At 38.2% G+C, this 21155-nt stretch overlaps 1 protein-coding gene across 5 annotated transcripts in view; it reads left to right on the forward strand.

Annotated features, from left to right (window-relative positions):
- The window catches only part of CDH11 (cadherin 11), an 82578-nt gene that overhangs the window by 19454 nt on the left and 41969 nt on the right, over window positions 1-21155 (forward strand). The gene's annotated exons all lie outside the window — the stretch shown is intronic.

Below are 21155 nucleotides of genomic sequence, written 5' to 3' on the forward strand. Positions count from 1 at the left end.
AAAAGATTCTGACAATAAGAAAATAGAGGGTGGAATTTAATTTAAATATGTTGCAATTATCTTTTTCAGATTTATTTGACATCTTTCAGCTCAGAAAAGAGGACCTCTATTTTCAGGGTTTTTTCCTATATGAAATGAATCTCCACGAATCTCATGCTCTTTCAAATTAAACAGCAAAATTTTTGTTATATTCTTACAGAACCTGAGAAAAACCAATGGGCATATATTTGATCAGCTAATCTCTATTGAAATCAATAGTCTTGTCCTTAACATTCAAAAGAAAATTTGGTAGAAATTCTGTAGAGTTTATTAGATCACAAAGTGTTCCCTGCATTTCATTTGTTTTTTTCCAATTCTTTGATCAAGAATTTAAGTGTTACTAATTCTGTTCTGCTGACTTTTTCCTTAGATTTAAAATGGAGCAAATGTAAATATTTTACTTCTGCAGTAAATTGTTCCTCAGAGAGGTGATAAGGGTACCATAGGAGGAAACAAATTCAGATAAATCTGACTGTAATCATCTCCCAAAGAACTGTTATGGTTTTCAAAACAAAGAACATTATATCCATACAATCTATCATCTCTTCTAAGTATGTTCTCCAGATATTATTATATAGAATTTCAGTAGATTTTTCTTATTCTTCAACTGTTATTATTATCTCCAGCTACTTTCTGAAAAATGTTACCAAGCATCAATTTTACTGATAGACCAAATAGTCACAGTTCTTTATGCAGAAAATGGCATTTGCTGTCTTGAAGGTGTTGTTTCCCAGATGCTAAAATAGGCAAAATCATAAAGCAGCAGACTGGCTGTGATTTTAGATTACTTCTTTCCTGGAAAAAAATAGAATTTTTAATTCAAAGGAAAATAATTCTATCTATTGGTATGCTTAGCAACTTACTCGTGTAGGATTCTGTTTTCAAAGTAATTATCAAATCTTTCCTTTGATAAGATGGAAGAGTGAACTTAGGAACTGCTAGCTCCTGCAATCATGTCAGTTGGACTCAACCAAAAACAGTTTTCCATGCTTGTTTATTTGTCTGCCTCTTGTTTCTATGTAGGACAGCATATGTTTACAGGCTTCTCTTTTGATGTTTTTGGGGAAGGACAATATTGTCTAAATTCTGGAGTTGGAATGTGATTTCAAATCATACACAGACATATATGTATTTTATTCAATGAGCTTTAAGTGCAAGTAATATGGTTTTAATTACATTTTTCTTAAGTCAACCCTAATGAAAATAATGATTCAATACATCTTTACTGTAAATGTGTTGTATAGGTAAAAATCACAGAATAATTCACGTTGGCAGGGCCCTCAGGAAGTCTCATAGTCCAGCATCCTGCTCGAATTGAAGCAAGGTCAGCTGTGAGATCAGTCCGCGTTGGCAGGGCTTTATTCTGTCTGGTCTTGAAAACCTCCAAGGATGGTGGTTTGATTGAGGATGCTGCTCAGGGCTGGACTTTCTGAGGACTCAGCTCTGAAAAGGTTGCTGCTGCCTTACACGAGGGAGTGCGATGTCGTAGCAGCCCTGGAACGTAGAGGCCCGGTGACCCTTTCCCGCGTACCCCAGTCTCCCTTGAGCTCTGTCCGTGGTGTTCGTGCCGTGGTGGGTGCTAGCCCTACAAGGAGGGTCACACGCAGCGCTCAGCTTTACCATGTGGCTTTCTCTGTCAGCTTTCTTGGTCTCTCTGCTGCAAAATGCAGTACTAGTGCTCTTAGGGATCTCCCCAGACTACAGTTCTTCTCGAGAGCGTGGAACTGTCTGTGTAGTTCGTAGGAGAGTGTGCTGTTTGGTGTAATGTCAGCACTAGCTGCTCCTGCTTAGCATGCCGAGAACAGGAGAAATCCACCAGCTCAGGCTCAGGAGCTGCAGAATATAGAAATGGGGTTTATGGTTAAGACACCTGAAATTACTTCTTGTATTCCTATTAGTATTTGTAATTAGCTTTAGCTTGGGTCAATAGCAGAAAACAAAATTCACTTCAAAAGTAACGGATCTTACCTGCTAAAGAAATTAGCTCTCTCCTTTAACTACACCCAAACAATTAAAGTTTTTTTACAGTTCGGTAATTTAAAGATGCAAAAAAAGAATTCCTAGTGAAGAAGAAACCTTGCTGGGCCCGTTCTGCGATAGAAAGCATGTGCTAATATAGTTATGCCAAGACATCTACATCGATAACAATCCTTATTTCAAGCACAGCATGTGTTGACAAAGGAATACTTCTATCAGTTCATGAATAAAACTCATATAGCAGCAAAATAAGTTTTCTCTGCCAGCAGAAATGCTTCTATTCCCGGGTTTTTGTCTTATGCCCTTGTCAGTGAGGAGAGGCTGAAACTGGACATTTCTGACTGATGTAGGCTGGACCCACGTTTGCAGAGTGCCGGAGAAAGTGAGACACTATACTAATTTAGACATCTCTAAAGTTTCTGCTAATGCTTTTTAGTTATTTCTAATGTCACATTTTTAAAGAAACACTGATATTACTGGCAGAAAAAGCTATCAAGGAAAAGAGGGATTTTAGAGCCTATTTAAAAAAAAACACAAAAAAGAGTAATAGATAGAATGTGTGGGTTAATATCACATTTTCTAATCTAGTGGAATCTTTGTAAAAAATGTGGGTCCTTCTATTGCTGTGGATCCTTTTAATGACTTGTTGTATGGCCTTTGTCAGGTCATTCGTATCTTCATACCTCCCCAGATGGAGGTGACCATCTCCTGTGATATGTTTGCTCAGGGCTTTAGAAAACCAGAGCCTGTAGGGCAGTAGTTGCTACTGTCATACCATGAACAATTTCTTATCTAAGTAAGTAATTTAAAATGTCTCTGAAGAGTTTTCTTACATGTTACAAAAAAGCCTTGTGTTAGAGCGTGAAAGCCGGCGAATGTAGTGTAACCTGAGTGGAACTGAATATGGCCAATAGCAAACTGAAATTTAGAACCTGTGGAAGGAATTATTGTTATTTATACGTATCAACATTAAATTAGTAAAATCAAGCACTTCTTAACTAGGACATGTCACTAACAGATTGTTGGTGGTATATACGTGTTATTCATACGCAGTATAATACAATCCTTAGTGCTTATGCTTAAGCACCATTTTCCAGTCTTCTGTGTATAAACTTTTAAGTGCAAAGCATGACTAATTCAAACGTAAGGTGTTTTTTTTTCTCTCGCTCTGTGTCTCTCTCATAGTCCATATCTCAAGATGTAATTGCTTAAGAAGAGATGGGACAAAAAATAAGTGAAAAAACCCTCAAAATCCTTTGCTATATACCACTCTTTCAGTATGTCAGTAGTAGTTACACAGGGATAAAACTGGTAAAGAAATCAGTGCAGCCCTTTGCTTCTCACCCACTAAGAAGGCTAATATCACTGCAGTACACATGGCTTTCTAGCACTTTTCTGCTGTGCGTAAAAGCACTTCATTATTCCTGATAACCGAGGAGCTATCAGTGCCAAGTTCTCACTCTTTCAGAGTCAGCTGGCTAGTATTTCTTTAGATTAGCACCATCGCAGATTACAGTTGTCTTGGGTTAAGATGTGCTGGAGCTGCTAAGCAGGAATGAAGCGCTAAGGAAGATGTTCAAGTAGACAAAAGCTGCAAGTGACACAAAATACAAGTATCAGGAGCATTCCTTCCTATGGAAACCTGTGTGGTTTTATTTCCTCCTCACCGTTACTGCTTCATATGCAATGCATCTGTGAGTTGATACTATGGAGATTTAGCACTGTACAAATCAAAATGAAATACAGGGAAGGAGAATCAGCTGATAATGAATCTTGCCTTTCTCTGCAGGCTGAGAAATGTGCTTGCCAAACATATTCTTTTCAGTAGCGTTGTGCTTTAGCATGTATTCCTGTTCATTTTCTTCTGCTCTTCTCTCCCCCAAAATTAGATTGAATGAAAATGGGATGCAGATTTGGTTTCTTCTGCCTGTGAGAGAGAGGTCTGGCTGAATTATATGCATTCCGTATTTTTCTACTGCTCTGTATTTTACAGACTGCTTTGAATTTTATTGTTTTTGTCACCTTTTCTACATAAGAAAATCCTGTGAGCTAAGAAAAACATGTTCTTGGCATTTGGTATTTAGGAATAAGAAGGTGAGCTAGGCCAATACGGGAAAAGAATGAGCAATGAAGACTGTAGAAGGAGATTTAAGACTTAAAAAATGGTATATTAAAAGAATATGCAATTTTTTCAGCAAATAAAACTCGCTTGACTTCGGACGGGTGACATATTGGCACAGTGGCTGAACTGAAGAGATCCCAGAAATAGCACTTTAGCTATGTAGAAAAAAATTGTGCTCTGCTCACAAAGACAATCAGCCTGGTCTTTCCTTTCTTTGGGTGAAGCTGGTCAATCCTTAGCTCTTGCTAAACGCAGAGAGCTTACAAGGTGTGTGTGTCCAGCCAAAAATCACATGAGGACACTCTGAACTGAACTTGTTACTGAATTTAGTGCTAGTGTTTCATGCAAGATAGTGAGAAAGGTTAATACCAGTTTACTGAACTGGAAGTCTTCCTTCCCAAGACCAGGAAAAATTTACTCTTGAATCATACGCAATTTATGTGGGGTTGTACTAAACGGTAATGAGGTAGGATAGAGGGCTTGCTAAATATTGCAGAGATGCTCCTATTAAGAATACAGTCATCAAATCTTAGCCAGGGTTACACAGCAGTACTGGTGATGTTTCGGGATGGCTTGATCTTTGTAAAAATGCTGGTAGTGAAGTGTGCTTGTGCTTGTGCTTGATTTATCTACTTCTTACTAATTTAGTGGGACTGAGATTTGGGAAGAAGGCAGATGTCTTCTGAATAGTTCTTATCACATTTGTTGTTTCAAAGAAACAAAATCATTTGTACCATTGGATAATGAAAGTAATAGTTGCTTGAGCTGATACATTTCATTAGGCTTAATATCAGTGGAAAATTCTCTTTATCAAATCTGTATTTCAGCCCAAGTGATGGGAATTGCTAAGCCTCTCTTGTGATGTTTTTGATTGAGGCAGCCGTCAAGTTTGCTAATTGTAGCTAATTATTGCTGAAAATAGGGCTGCGGTTTGTCTAGATTTGACAACATCCGGAAGTGTTGGGCATTCAACTGGACATAGACAATGAGAAGTTCTAACAATGGTTATTACAGTTATCCCAACAGATCCTCCTCACTTGCCATCAGGTCATGGTCATGTATTGTTCTTTCTTCATAATTTCTAATTATAAGTTAAAATTAAACAAATGGGTGTAACATCTAATCTCACGTACTTGAGCTTTACAGGGTTTATTATGGCATTTCTCCATAGCTAGATATCCCCACAGTGTCATTTGGCTCGCGATACATAGCAGCCATGGTACGAACGGGTGAAACTGAAGTAGGCACACATTGTGCCACCAAGAAGCTTGCTTAAAAAAATCTTGGGATGTTTATTACAAAGGTTGAAATGAAAACTGGCAGCTAGGGAAGCTTCACAACAATCTCATATTAGTTAGGCCTCTTCGTATTTCATAATCTTTCATATACATGAAAGCTATGAGGAGATACAGTACAACTCTTTTTGAGATTTTGGATCGGTCATAGTCTTGTATAGAAGCATGTTTAGCTGAATGGGTTATATTAAGAAAAAAAAGCAATAGGAGCAAACCCCACCTTGTTGGGTGAGAGTCACTACAAATGGTTGAAGTATTCTTCTTAATGAGCAGGCAGAGAAATACAAATATTAGCCAAAGAATAATATAAAGTGTAGGACTTGAAAATATTTTGATCTAGTCTATTTATGAACTTAAATTAAGTTTGTTTCCAGTTTGTTTCATCTACGTGTTTGTGCATTTGATGGCTTTCAGAAATAGTTAGTGTTTCAAAAGTGAAAATATAATTTCATTAATAGATATTGATTTCATCAAAGTAATGGATAATATTTTAAGGCACGAACATGTAGCTGCCAGAGCATGTATTTCACTAGATTGCATTGATTTCAGCTGGAGCTGTGTTGGATCTGCAGAGAACAACATCAAACCACATTAAGTTAATTTTTTGTTGTTTATCCTAAAATTGTATTTTTTAATAAAGCATTATGAAATGTGTTTAATATAGAAACATTTCATGTATATAGTTGAGGTTTTTAAGTATTTTTTTCTAGGAGGGTGGTTAATTTGTAACAAGGAATTCATTAAATGAGGGGCATCTCACTTTTCTATTTGCAGTATGTTCATGCATTAGTTACATTCTAATATATTCATTGAAAATTAGTTAATTTCAGCAAAATATTCAGCAAACACTTATGTGTAGCCTGAGCTTTCCTCCTCTCAGTACACTGCATGCACAATGTCACTAATGTGCATTGTTAGCAGGATCATATTTTATTCTGGTAATTTTTGCAAGCCATTTGATGCAGTTTAAGCCATTTTGTTGGAATGTCCAAGTAATGGGAGTAACCTTGAGTTCCCTAAACGGGTAAGTGCAATTCCTCGAGTTAGGTTTGATATGAATATTAGCAGTTACAAATCCAATATTTGCTGTGATAGTTACTTAAAATATGCAGTTTCCGCAAACATGCTTGACAGTAAGCTGAATCCAACGGAACATTTGCAGAAACAAAATATGAAAGTTTGTGAACCTGGTCAAAAAGCTTTAATAGGAAATGAATATTTATAGATACTTTGACAATATTTGCATATCTTTTATAATTGCTCGTGGGTGTATCAGAACAACTTCTATTTCTTATCATGCAAAAGAGGAATGAGTAGACGGTGGTAAGTAGCTAGACTTAACATAAGCTGTTCTGTGACTTCAGATAATTGGAATTAGGTTCTCCTCAATGCAGCTGATAGCTAGAATTGTATCCAAGAAAGTCCCAAGCATGACTGCTCGTCTTCACAAGAAGACTTTTGCAATCGTGCAGCCAAGGATCAGGAGCGCTGCTTCGGCAGCGTAGCACGCGGCGGGTGGTTGTGCCGGGGGGAAGACGAGCCGGCTCCCCGCACGGGCGCAGCAGCACACCTGCCCACCCGTGCCCTGCGCTGCCTGCTGCTCTGAGCCCAAACATTCAAAATCACCCTTAGCACAGCACCGCCAGGAACCTGCAGGAACCTGTCGCTCCCTTCGGATCTCTTAACGCCTTGCAGCCTTGCTGTTCCCTGCTACATACTGTTATTATCTGTCCCAATCCACAACAGAATCCATTATGTTTTTTCCTCAGAAATGGCGTTGATTTGTTCACTGAAGAATCCTGTGTCCCTTTTATCTCACGCTGTGGTGCTTAAAATTTGTTTCCATTCTTCGTCTAGCTCAAAGGCAAAAACGGACTTGTGTATCTTGTTCTGTATCATAATGTAGGCATGAATGTGAGTTTAATGCCAACTGCTTGTATGGAAATTTCATTGGAGTTCCCAACTTTAATTGGTTTACAGCTCTGCTTCTGAAGGCAATGAAAAGTTTGCAGTTAAATCTTCCTGCCACTCTTGGAATACATAAAAGTTATTTTATGTATTTTAATCTATTAGTTATTGTTGCAAGCTCTAATGCCATTTTCTTACTGACATTTCAGTGAGTCATGTAGTCCCTTTTATTCATTGTTTTATTATTTTTCCTGTGCTGCTGATTTATCTTTTCATCTGCCTGGCTTCCATGTCCTTAAGCTTTGAATTCAGCTACCAGGTGGGGCATGGCTGTGTTAGACTGATTGTTTCCAGCTACTAACTTTGATTTACTGGTATCGTATGTGCGCTTGACTACAATATTTGCAGCTGATTTCCATCAAGGACACTAGTGATACTAGTGATACTTCTGATACTAGTGATACTTCTGACCAAATTAGGAAGATGGTTTTGTTGAGAGTGTGAGAGTTAGATAAAAGTTATTTGCCCTTGAAATTTTGTTCACATCATTCAGATGTCCTAACTATTGCTGGTTAATTATGGAGCTACAGTTTTGACTAAAGCCTGCAGACTTATTCTTGATTCCATGTTCTCATATTAAACTATATAAAAATATTCTCTGTTTAATAATTCAGCAATTCAACAGGATCTGTTGTGGTTTCGATGGTGCTTTTTGTTTCAGAAATCTTGCAGAGCAGTAATATATATTCTTTCAGATCATTACAAGTACTGAAATCATAGTCACTAGTTCTTGCCTTGACAGTGTCGAAGTTGTAGTCTGGTTGAAAACCAGGCACTGTCTTTGCAGATACCCCAAGGGGTCTCCAGCTTCTTCCCAGATGCCATGATTTTCCATGCGTGTCACATATTCCTCTGTCCACGTGTGGGGTGGCCGCCTCCCGGGTCTGGCCGCAGGAGGTCGGTGATTAGTTTGGGTTTGATCACAGGAATAGTAGATCTCCATTATGCAGTGCCAAAATTTTGTCCTCTGACTCATTTGAAATTTCAGAGTGTCTCATGCTTTTCATTCTCTAATTGGGTCAAAATAATGCATATGAACAACTTGCAGTCTTCTAGCTAACAACAGTGGTAATGCACCTAGCAGTGCCTGCTGGCAGCTAATAGACTCCCAAGGAAGCTAGTACAAAGAGCATATTACATACATCTTTTAAACTTCCTGATCGAGCGCTGTTTTATTTATTTGTACAATACAGTTATTTAAATGAAATAACCCTGCTTTTCCCTTGCAATTTCTGATAATTTTGTTATCCATCTCAGTTATTCAAATATGAATTTATTCTAACTGTTTTAACCAAAATAATCTTGAGATCATTTCTAGGCTTGAATATATTATTCAAAACCAGCCCGGGAAGGCTTAGTCTGTGCATCTCTATTTCCTCCAGTATTAACTAGTGTAATCTTGCCTTCTCTAGCACCCCAGAGAGGTTTACTGAACAGCAGCACTGAATCAAGTCTGTAGCATGCTTTCACTCATTCAAAAACCCTGCCAAAATCCTTGGTGTCCTCAATCTATGTGTTAGTTTTAATGAGATATCTGCTGGGGCAGATGTTTCACCAATGCAGGGGAAACTGGCCCGCTCCGCGCCGGTGCCCTTGCTCGGTGCCGGCCCGCGCTCTGCCTCTGCCGGGAAGGGAAGGGCAGAGGGGGTGGAGGGACCGAGGAGCCCTTGCAATGCCTCCAGCTGATTGCAACAGCTAGTAGCTCATGTTTGGCAATTTCTGGTACATATTAGTTAATGTTAGATTAGATATCAGTTAGCAGAACACTTTAGGAAACAGCATAATTTCTTGATCAAGTCTGCCTTTTAAAAAGCACATTTGTCATATAGTTCAGAAAAACAGTTTTTAACAGAGAACGACCCTTGCATCCTAATATTCCGTGTAAGACCTCTCATCTCAACTGCTTAAATTACTCATTTTAAATACAGTTCTATATAATTAGTAGACAAGATTGTGGCCTATTTAATATCATGCAAGTGAAAAGAGTGGCAGGAGCTTCTTCATTATTGTGCTGCAATGTTGAGGGAAGTAAGCGCTGAAGGAAAAATAGTCTTCACAGGGCTTTTACCTTTACTTGTGAGGCAGGCTGCTGTGTTACATACCTGATGCTGCAGCTGGGTCAGAATAGCTGGATCAGGTGTGCTCACCGTGTGTTACTGAGCAAGTTTAACATTGTACTGCCCTTTACTCATGGCTTGAGACAAAGCCTCAGCTCAGAGCTCTGTGTGCAATGTATTCTTTTAACAGCAAGATATAAAGAATGCCAGCCAGCGAGGCGTTGTGCATTTACCAGTGACTGGCTTAGAACAATGTCATCTGAATAACAATAAAAAACCTTGTAAATCCATTCACTGTCTTGCAAATGCATATGTGGTGTTACCCAACCATGTTAAGCACCCAGTTCAAGGAGTCCTTACTTCTGATTCAAAATACAGGGACTGTTCTGTGTTCTTTGACAAATTGGGGAAATAACCTTCATTTTAGCAGTCAAGTCTGTCCCTTCTTTTTCACCCTTTGCCAAATCTAAAATCTGTCAAGTCTGTTTGATCCAGAGCCCCAGAGCAAGATGCTACTTGCGTGGAGGCCTGGAGAAGGTATTGTGAACTGCTCATCTGATAAGCTGCTGTTGCTTTAAAAACATAATGTGAAAAAATTAATGAGAAAAGCTTGGATTTTTGCCAAAACTCAAAAAACCTTTATGGTGGCTAAACTGTTTTGCAACTAAATACTGCTTTTCTCTGAAACAGCCCATTCCCTTATGCAACTAAATACTGCCATATGTTTAAATTCTTGCAGGACTCCTAAGGCTGACCCAGAAGAAATGTCAACAAATGTTTGTGAGTCCTTGTGGCCCTGTAACATTTTCTTTAAAAAGTGAAGAATGGAACAGCAGGAGCTGTAACACTCCCCCAGAACAGACATACGAAGGCATATGGCGAACATGGGAGCATGCTGGCTCTCCAAAGCTTGCCGCTTTCATTCTTAAGGCTCCCTTTTATTTAATCGGGACCACTAAATCTGTCCTCCTATTTCACAGGTTGCTCTGTTTTCTTCAGAGCTGGTTTTAGCAGGTGCGGTGTCCTGCGTAGCCGCTGAGCTGCCGTGGGGGAGTGGGCAAGTCCTAGAGGTGGCAGATTTGCCGTCCTAGTGCAATGGGGTGTCCCTCAAGATTGCTTCAAAGTCCAGCAGATCCCTGAAATATCTTTAGATAGTGATCTGCCAGGTCAATACAAAAACTCCATTAGCAATCTGCTCCCTCCCTAGTTTCTGGGAAGGTATGCTCTTTAAAGCATAACCCTAATGCTGGCTCTGATTTTGGGAATGAAAATAAATGACATTTGTTGAAAGGTATTGAACAGTTGCATTTAATTTTCATTGCACATGTGGGTTTATTACATTTAACTATGAGGTTTGAGTTTGCTGCTACAGAAGCAGATCTTTAAACGCCTAGGATGACAAGTTTTTTTCAAAATCAGTGTGATTTAACCATATAAGGACCTAATGGACCTATATGGACCTAATTTAGGACCTTATGCTCCTAAATCTCTTGGATGCTTTGGAATTTTTTTCTTCCCTGTAAGTAACCTTTCCTGCAGTTACTCTTTTTAATTAATTGAGTTATTTTTGTGCAGGAGTGAAGTAGATTTAATATTGGAAATTCAGGGCACAAAGAAATCTATAGGGAAAACGTAGAACTTGGCAACTCCTCTTCCCTCCCGGCTGTCTGTATTTCATATTTTTGATAGTATACAATTTTATTTCCTGTTCCTAAGGCATTTAATAGTATCTGTATAGCAGGAAGAAGAGCTCTCCAGGTTTTTGTGTTTGCAGAGGCTATAAAGGCCGTGAGCGCACTGTGCGAGCTTGGGTAAATGCACTGATTATTGTATACCGAGACTGAGCCCGGCTCAGTTACACTGTGCTCCAGTGTGAGCCTGTTTCCAGGGCCCTAACATTGCATTAGGAAAGGAGATTTTGCCCTTGTGCTGGGCAGATTCATCTGTTTCACACAGCACAAGATTTTGCTCTGAAATTAGCAACTTTTGGTGATTTTTGTTTGGTCTGTTGTACCATATTCATGGTTTCAAACCACGAAATCTTGAGGTTTTGAGTTACAGCATTAGGTATTTCTCAATGCCACAAGATGTTTCTTCACAAAATATTTTGGAAGATAATTTATGTAGCCACTCATAAAATTACACAGTCTTGATGTGGGGGATTGCTGAGGTCTATTTTCTTAAATGTGGTTGGGGAGGTTCCTGTGCCCTGAAAAATAAAAGGATAAAACAGTACATGAATAAAATACAAATACAAAAGCAAAAATCCAACATTTAGTGGAGCTTCTGTGGTTTATTCTTCATCCTCTCTTTGCACTACAGTTACTGTAATAAGTAAACATTAATGTAAAAACTGAACATTTTGCATGAGATTGACAGAATGAATCATCAGATTTCTTTTTAAAAGGGGAGACAGGAAGCTTATTATTGTCGCTTGCAACTTCTCAAATAAGTTTTTGAAAGTGTTCAGCTATAATTTAGCATACGGAGTGCTGTTTGTTAAAAAGGACTACCTTATAATTACAACTGCTATGAGTACTGACCAGAGAATCAGCAACTTGTTGAAGCAAAGTCATCCACACTTAGGTAAAACCTATTTGGTGATTTGTTTTTAATAAAACTCACTTAAGTTGACACTTTCTGAAATGAAAATAACAGGTTTGTTGAGATAAGTAGACTCGTGATATAGTCATACATCTCATTAACTTGAAGATAATACGAAAGCTATGAGTATCTTTATTTATACTATCCAAGCTGAGAGCTCATCAGATTGAACATAAAGTATGTATATGGCTTTATTTTAGCTCAATTCCATGGCATACATAGGGAAAAAGGTATATGACCTTAGGTGATCACAGTGTGGCTATATGATTTTCATACTAAATAATCTGGACTAACGCAATGCTAGTTTTAGAGCATCTTAACATTTCATGTGAGACTAAATTAACTTACCTTCACAATATCCTTTTGAGATGCAGGCGTTAATTATTATTTGCAGTTTCACGATGAAACTGAGGAGCAGAGGGCATGTCTACAAAGTCTTCTGTTGGCAGAGCGGCCCCGCCGTGCTTATCGCAGTGCCAAGGCTGCGTTAGCCGGGCTGCGCACCAGCTAGTGTGACTTGCTGCGCAGTAGGACGTTCTGGGCTGGGCTCAGCGCTGTGCTCACCACGTTTATTCAGCTTCAGCTCAGCTTGGAGCTTGGGCAGGAAAAGTTCACCTTTGCCAGCAATACACCGTGCAGACGCTCCCAGCAAGTCTGCCCAAGCAGACGTAGGTTATGGCCTGGAATATTCTTCCGTCTGAACTTCCAGTTCAGCTGAAAAGGGAGAGAGTTACCTCCGTATGGAAGTTGATCCCCTTTTCTTCTTTAAGATACGCTTTTCACAAATAGACATTTTCATGCTTTTGCTGGGGATCCACATTTCCACGCAGTTGGCAAAGAGACCTCTGTGCATGAAGTTATCTTTGCTTTTTATTAACCATTAACTTGTTCCCATATGTGCTCTTCCATTTTGTCTAGACATGTTAACACTGGGTGTCCTTGCTGACTCCAAACTGAAGGGAACTGAAACTTAGAATAGATGCTTTTCAGGAAACATTTGAAATAGTAGAGACAGAATCTCAGCTTTTAGACGACTAGCTTTTTTAAAAAAATTTTTTTTTCCTTACTTTATATTATCCTCAGTGCTTCATAAATATATCTTGACTGGATGAGTATGAGTTTACTAGTTAATTGCAAGTGGTATAGTACTCTGGAGCTCATTTATCACTATTTAAAGCAATTGCATTTATAGTACCTAGGACTTTCTTCATCAGGCAAAGCTCCCATCAGCATCAGTAGGAATTCTTCCCTCATTATGCAGTTTCTCCTGAATATGGAGAGCACTTGCGATGTTATTATTTGGTTATGCATATTTCTTTTTCACAATCATTGTTTTGAAGAAACCTCATAATGCACTTGCTCATAGCTTATAATAATTACACCACAGAAAATTAAAGTCTCGGTGGTATTTGGGAGGCATAATGAATAGCAGACAAATGTTAAATATTAATATAGTAGAATATTCTGGTTAATTTTAGCTGTGAACTTCAGTGCTATGAGCACTTCATTATGCTATGCAGCTGAAACACAGATCTGCATCTGGGGTTTAACTCTCAAGAATACGTAGGTAGGCATGTTACCAAATGTAGACAAAATAGCTGTCCATAAAAATTAAAGTATCTTGCAATGTTTAGAGTGGAATATCCTGAAATGATATGAGGTGGAAAATCATACCGTCCTTGCTACAAACATTGATGAAAAGCTGGAAATCTGCATTAATTCTGAGGGCGAATTGTGCACTGTGCCCAATGGAAACTCTTAGTATTTGCCCATCTTGCAAATATTATACTTACCTATGGATGTTTGGTTGTATCTTTAATTACCTTATTTTGAAAATGGTTGAAAATGATTTGAAAATGAAAATTGTTGGGAATAGTATCGAACATTAGTTAGTTGGTATCATTTGGTTCTTAAAACTGAAATGTAGCATTTAAAGGAGCTTTTCTCTCTCTCTTTTTTTTTTTTTTTTTTTTTTTGGAAATCAGTAATGTTCAGCTTTTTCTTTCCTGATTTTTTTGACTTTTTGGTGTCCATAAGTAAAGACTGGCTTGTGGACAAAATAATGGATTTAACATTTCCTTGTTCTTTATTGAGAAGACAACTCTGTAACATCTCTGGAGAAAACACAGAAGGAAATGAGGAAAAGAAGACCAAGAAAGACAGAGACCAAATGCCTAAAAAGAGTTTACTACCCCTTCTCCCCTCATTGCACCATTCCTAAATCTAGACAAGCTGTAACCAGTGGGAGTTTGGGCAGGGGGTGGGGGGCAAGAGATGTATTCAGCACAGAAATAAGACTCAATTAAACTTTTTCTAAAACTTTACAAATGTTTGAAAAGTCATTGCTAGATTTGCAATAGACTTTCCAGAATGAATCATGAATCTTTCTGGGATGACAGAGAGATTCAGTGAGTTGAATGAGGCGCACAGAAATTCAAAAATGTCAGATCTCTGTGGTGGTTTTAAACAACTACTCTTTTCTTTATTTATTAATAAAAGGGAGAAGGTAGGTAAAAATGTCCTTACAACCAAAGAACTCCATCTCTCTTGAGTCCCTTGGACGAATTCTGCGCTCGTCTCCTTTATAGTATCTCTGATGTCTCAGGATTATTCTTTCTTGGGTGTCCCTAGTGGACCTGCAACCAGCAGGATGATTTTGTGGAACATTTATATAAAGATTTTTTGAAAGGTTAGTTGAATTTTTTTTCTGTGCTGAGTGTCCCCTACAGCTTGGCTAATGGGGGCATTCAGCATATACTTCAGTGGCTCTCACTTTTTAGGATTTCTTTTCAGGTCACTAGAAGAGGTTGATAAAAGAGAACAGAAGAAAGCCAGAGGAAAGAAATAGAAAACAGCTTACTTAAATTGGCAGCAGAGAAGGATAGGATAAAGTAAGCACGCAATGCTAGTGAAGACAGTTGAAGCTTTGCTGTTGATCAGAGTAGAAGCAGGATCAGGCCATTTGTGTACCGTGGAAGGGAAGCACAGAAGAATACGAATGAGAAAGTGGCAAGGGAAGGACGCAAACAAACAAACAAACAAGCAAAAAAAATATCTGCGGTGAAAATTTGCCATAAAAATATCAGTGGTGACAAGAACCCGCTCTAGCAGTCGCTGACATCTGCTCTTGGTGGAAGCTGAGGTCCAGCATGACCTAGCAGGGTTTAGAGCAATTCTGTATGCTTTTTGTGATGGTAGTAATTGATTTTGAGTGCTTTGTATATATAATATGTTTATCCAAGAGAGAATATATATGAGTATTTTACTGCTAGTGGTTTAAGAACATATGTTTAAGTTAATCTAGTAGACAGCAAGTATAAAAAGTCTAGCTCGTAGGGCGCAAATGGAGATGTTCTCCAAATGTGGTGCACTGAAATATTTTCTGTGTGAAAAAGATAAACAAAATACTTGTATTAAGATTTATTTACATGTGTGAATTTACACGTGCCTAACCGTATATAGGCACGTGTGTATAAAAAATACATGTGCTTACTGTGGATCCTCTTCTACCAAATATAATTTTAGAAGAAACTCAGGGAAGTTGGATTTATGGAAATGGAGGGCTTGATTTTTATGATATTTATAATGACAGAACATACCTGCCTTCAGGCCTCCATATCCACTTGTGTTCTTAGTACCTGGATAGGATGGGACTGAAGCAGCATGAAGCTAATTAATACAGACTTTATCCTCAAGGGGCTATCATTTGCCTGCAGGCACTTGTGACCCAAAAGCAAGAGATGAACTGATGAAGTCATATTGTATTGGGTGAGCACGGGGCCTTGTGCCTTGGTGCACAATGATCAGTGAAGTTTTCCTGATGGGGGGTAATTTGTCACTTGTGAGCCCACATGAAACTGTTGTCTTATTGCTATTTATTTTGGCCTTGAACAGATAAGATCTGGGCTTTAGTCTGCAGTCTGTTAGCACTCTCAACACCAGTAACATATTTTTGTCTTCTGTGTAGCTATTCTGCTATAGTACACAGACATTTTAGTATGTTAATTGCAATCATTGTTTATGGCATTCATGTCTCACAACTTAGTATAGGTTGTCAATGTGCGATATCTGGAAGCAGTCCAGATAGCTTCCAGTGTTCCCGGCGTTGCAACGCGCTGGACGTCTCCCATGTCAGCAGTGTGCACGAGGGTGGCTGCTCATCCTGCAAGGGATGTCACTCACAGGGGAAAACATTTTGGTAGAGAGTATAATATAAAATCAGAAAGGTCATAAGAAAGGGCATAGTCTAACAAGATAAACAGGCTATTTGTCTGCTTTGAGTAGAACCTTGTTTATATGAAACCTTGTCTACCTGTCTTAGCTTTTGTCCTTTTCTTGCATGTGCTGCCTTTCTACAGGGTATCCCTGCTGGGTGGCAAGGTTCTTCTTCACTTCTGGTCCAACTGTTTGGCTAATGAGTATGTAAAATCTATTTTCAAGCCCTCATTTTCCAGGCTTCCTATGCAATCGTGGGCAGAATGCTTAGCCTCTCCAAGACTCAACTCTGTGTCTGTAAAACACATGTATTACTGCTTCCCCACCTCAGAACCAGCAGGTAGTATGAACCCTTGGAGGGGTTTGGCTATGACGGCGGTGGAAGGCCGTACCGGGGGAACCGCGTGCTCCTCCAGGACGGCAGCCGCCTGGCCACGGCTGCTCCGGCACCGCGGCTCCAGGACAGGCACGGAGGGCTGTGGAGGAGGTCCCAGACCTCAGAGGTGGGCCGTGTCGGAGTCCATGGCTCTGCCCTGCTAGTAGTCCCTGTAATTGTGTGCGCCTGTATTCATAAGGCAGATTATACAACGTTGTCTTTTTCTGCTTTCTGATGCAATGTTTGCCCTTTGCTTTATGTTTCTTTCCGTGTTTCCGTCTCAGCATAGGACGGTGAGCCTGCTGGGCTCTCGTGTCAGCACCAAAAGCACTCGTCATGCTGCAACTTGAAGCTCTTAACATTCATAAAATGATATCCTTAATTACCCAATGCAACTTTGAAGTTGGCCCTGCTTTCAGTGGCCAGGTTGAACCAGATGACCTCCAGATGTCTCCTCCCACCTGAATTGTTCTGTGGTTTTATATTGGTTGCTGCATGTGGGGGTCCGCGTTACCTAACTTAGATGCCTGTAATAAGTGGGAAAAGACAGGTTCTCCTGGAAGGTGATTCAGAGCACCAGCTTATTTAGGTGCTAAGATAATTGCTTGCAGGAGCCATTTATACATAGCCGAGGAGACTACCCTCCTAACCAAGGCAATCCAATATATGTATTTCCTAACAGGGTTAAATGCTATGGAGTGTTGCATTAAGAGACCGAAACTTTGAAGCAGAACCATTTCTTTCTTCTTGAACAGAGACTGCTAACTTTGTCAAAATGTGGTGTGGCTTTGGGTCACATGTTAGGAACTAGGCTAAAACTGAGCGAGCTGGCAGGAAACAGTTTTGTTAAGAAAGTAAAAATAAAAATAAAACTTATGCCTGAACTGCAAATTGCCTAATGATCAGGATATGTTTATGCAAATTATACCGAGGATACAGCTTCAAGAGGGAGGGAAGTTTTGGAGACACATAGCTCAGAATAGCAAACATCAAAAAATGGCATGTAAGAACTCAGGTTTAAACTCTTTATTCAATCAAAACTTTTACCTGTATCTTCAGAATAGTTAATTATTCACTGAGGAGAGAGTGAGATTAAAAAATGATAAAGCTCTGCAACCAAACAGAAGAGATACTCAGCTGGCATGTGGGAGGTCTGAACTGAGGCCTCTTTCCTCAGATTGTTATACTGATGACTGCGTTTTTCATAGGTGCAATGTTTTATAGCACGCTTTTGTTCACTTTTAGAAATGGCTCTGAGGTTAAGTGGTGTGTGGCAGGGTCACACAGGAAATTCATGGTACAACCATGGAAAGCTCACATATTCCTAAATCTTGTGCTCCATCTCTTTGTGATTGTGAGCTTATATTCTTGTTACTTTTATTTTAAATGCTGTTAAACTCTTTGTTGTATTTTTAACAGTATCAATGTTGTTCATTGTGTACAAGCTGAATATTTCATTTTCCCACCTCCTTGAATATGTGTTTAATATGCAGGTTAGAAATATTTATATGATTTTGTAGGCTTGTAATAATTAGAGACAGAAAGAAAATTATTCAGCCACTCAGCCCATTTGCCTGGGCTGTGTAAAAACATTGTTTTCATGTTGTATTTGAATAAATAATTTATAATCAATAATATAATTCCCTCAGGAAGATTCAATTTCTTCAGGTTTTAATATAACCATTTTGATTATGTTGATACGTTGCATATAGTCAGTATTGATTAGGCTTGAACAATACTTTAGATTGGTAGCGTTTTTGCCCTTCCTGATTGTGTATGTTGGAAATTCTCTTCCCATAAGCATTTTCCTAGTAAATTGTAATCAAATAACTATTTAAGTGGTAACCTGATGCAATAGAATTCTGAATGTGGTAGAAATGCTTTTTTAAGTTGCAAATAAATATTTTGAATATTTTTATTCTCTCTCTCATTTTTGTCTGTGGTAACTGCCAGAATTTTCTTTAGGCTTCTTGAAAAAAGATGCAATAAGCTGGCCACCACTCCTTCCTTGCATTTCATTTCATTTCTTTTCATTTCATTTCATTTCATTTCATTTCATTTGCCTTATACCTTTGCATGTCTTACTAATAAGGAGTTAAATATATGTAGTTATAAATTTCCTATTTTATTCTTTTTATGATTATAAATATTTTATCACCATTTCATAAAACTTTCTGACATGTCTGTAAATTTATTATTTCTGTAATTGCTAATCTGGAAATATTTTAACTTTAAAAGCACGTTGGACACAATTTGGCTCTAATCTGAAATCCTTCCAGGTTTCTAATATTTTTCTTTTCTTTTAGTTAATGTTCTATCCCCTAGGTCTCTTTTATGTAGAGAAATGTGTTTTCAGTATAATTTGCTGCAATAAGGCAAAGAGAAAATGAAGAGAGGTTTGGGGTTGTTTTGCGTTTCCTTGATTTAAATCTCATATTTTGCATGCTCCTTGATTGTATTAGTTTATTCCTTTTGCCAAACAGCCCACAAAGCTGTGAATATTTATTTAGTTCTGTTCCTAATAGTTTTTCTAATAGGGAATTATTTTGGTACAATGAAAGACATTTGTAAATGAAGCAGATAAGCCCTTTGGCAGACAAGGAGTGTTTTGTTCAACACAAGAATTCTATTGTCCACTGCTTTAGTTGTCAAGTGCCTGGGGAGCCCAGGATTTATGATGATGCTACAATGGCCCTTTCAGTGCAAAGTCTAAGAAGCTGTGAGATTCCGTTCCTCTGCTTTTCAGACTCGCAAATCTTTTTATCATGCAAGGACAATGCAGGATTCAGCTGCTTCTTAGGCCACAGGACTGCCCATTTAACATCAGGCATTGTGAAATAATTACCATAGTGACAATGGGGTTGGGTGGGTTTTTTTATTCCCCTCTAACTAGCAACATTTCAAAAATTGTTCAAGTTGTCACTTTGTATAAACCGACTCTGAAGACACGGCTTATTTTGCCAAAAAAAAAAAAAAAAAAAATCTTGTTAGGGGATTTGATTTAAAGTGCCACTGTGTCAAATCTATTTGGTGCATTGGAGCTGTTTAATGGATTTTTTTTGAGTTTTCTTGTAATTATAATTGGACTTTGAAACAGTTTTCTGTAAATACAGCACTTGTTTTTCTTTTGCCTTTTCTTCCAGTTTTGAAGATTATACAGTTAATAGAACTTTACTGTTAAAGATATATTCAACTGTAGCAGAAAATAAACAATGTAATGTCCAATAAAGTAGGTAATACCTGTTACCTATGTATCAAAATTTATCAGCTAAGCTATACCCCGTGCCATTTATATTAACAGTGAATTCATTCAGCAGTCTTAAATAATGTTTTTCATGAAAGTTCGTATCTGGAGGAGTTTCTCTCTCCTTGCCTGACGTTAATATGAAGATTTATTTGCTTAAAATAATGATCAGTATTATGAAAAATATTGATTTGTAACCTCTGGTGGCTGTTTAAATGCTGTGTAACTGGAAAATGGAGCCCTTCTTTGACAGTTAATTATTAGGTACATAGGCACGTCACTGGCTGGTGCTCAGGTTCATGTACGGAGAAAAAGCTTACATAGTGTAGCAGGTCAGGCTGAAGACTGGTGGTATCTATTACCAGCTATATTTGCAGCTCTCAAAATCAAAAGCAGATCTTGAAAAAATTAGGCCATGGGGATATGTGAAAGCATATTCTGAGAAATATTATCCTAAGCAATTTCTAATGTCTTGAGCAAAAAGGGACTTGAGCTGCAAATTCATCTGTAAAGATTCTGACGTCACTTGAGCTAATTATCAAAATGAGAAAGTTTATTCAGTTTCTGTCATTCTTATTCATTCAAATGAGTTGTGAATTAATTCAAAAAGATCCTCTATGAAAAGAAAAACAGAATTTGCTTGCAAATTAGCATATTTTAAGATGCCATGTGTACTTCATAGTAAATTGCATAAATATCTTGTTATGTGCAGCATATTTAATAAACCAACTACTTTGTATATTAGCTACTCTGTCATCACATAGAGCGTACTGTACTTCATAGAGCTTAGCTTAGCAAAACTCACTTGCCAGAAATGTGTGTTTATTGAACATACATCACCAATTTTTTAAAAAAATGAGTCAATCAGTATATCTGCAGTTAGAATTGGCTGTAAAAGCCACATGTTTTTATGTCTTCCTTTGATGGAGTTAGTGTGAAGTAGGTCTTTATGTATTATTGCATATAAGATTCAGGCAATGCCTATTTATTTCTCCTGAACACTTTTACCAGCAACTTTCGAATTTGCTGTGTGCTGCTGACAAACTTTTTTCCAGAAAAATTTGATTGCTCTAATGGCAGTGTAAAGTGAGCATCAAATGAAGGATTTGCATAGCTGAGGCAGCTTTAACAGTAAAACTTTGCAAAAAATTACTGATTTGGATGTACGTAAGCTCATTTTAAACAGTATCAACCCAAATTACAGAGGCTATTTTGCAGTAGTTTTTCTTAGAAATTCTCAATTAGTAAATTTGAAAGA

The sequence above is a fragment of the Dromaius novaehollandiae genome, chromosome 13 (assembly GCF_036370855.1).
Source record: "Dromaius novaehollandiae isolate bDroNov1 chromosome 13, bDroNov1.hap1, whole genome shotgun sequence".
Classification (NCBI taxonomy): domain Eukaryota; kingdom Metazoa; phylum Chordata; class Aves; order Casuariiformes; family Dromaiidae; genus Dromaius; species Dromaius novaehollandiae.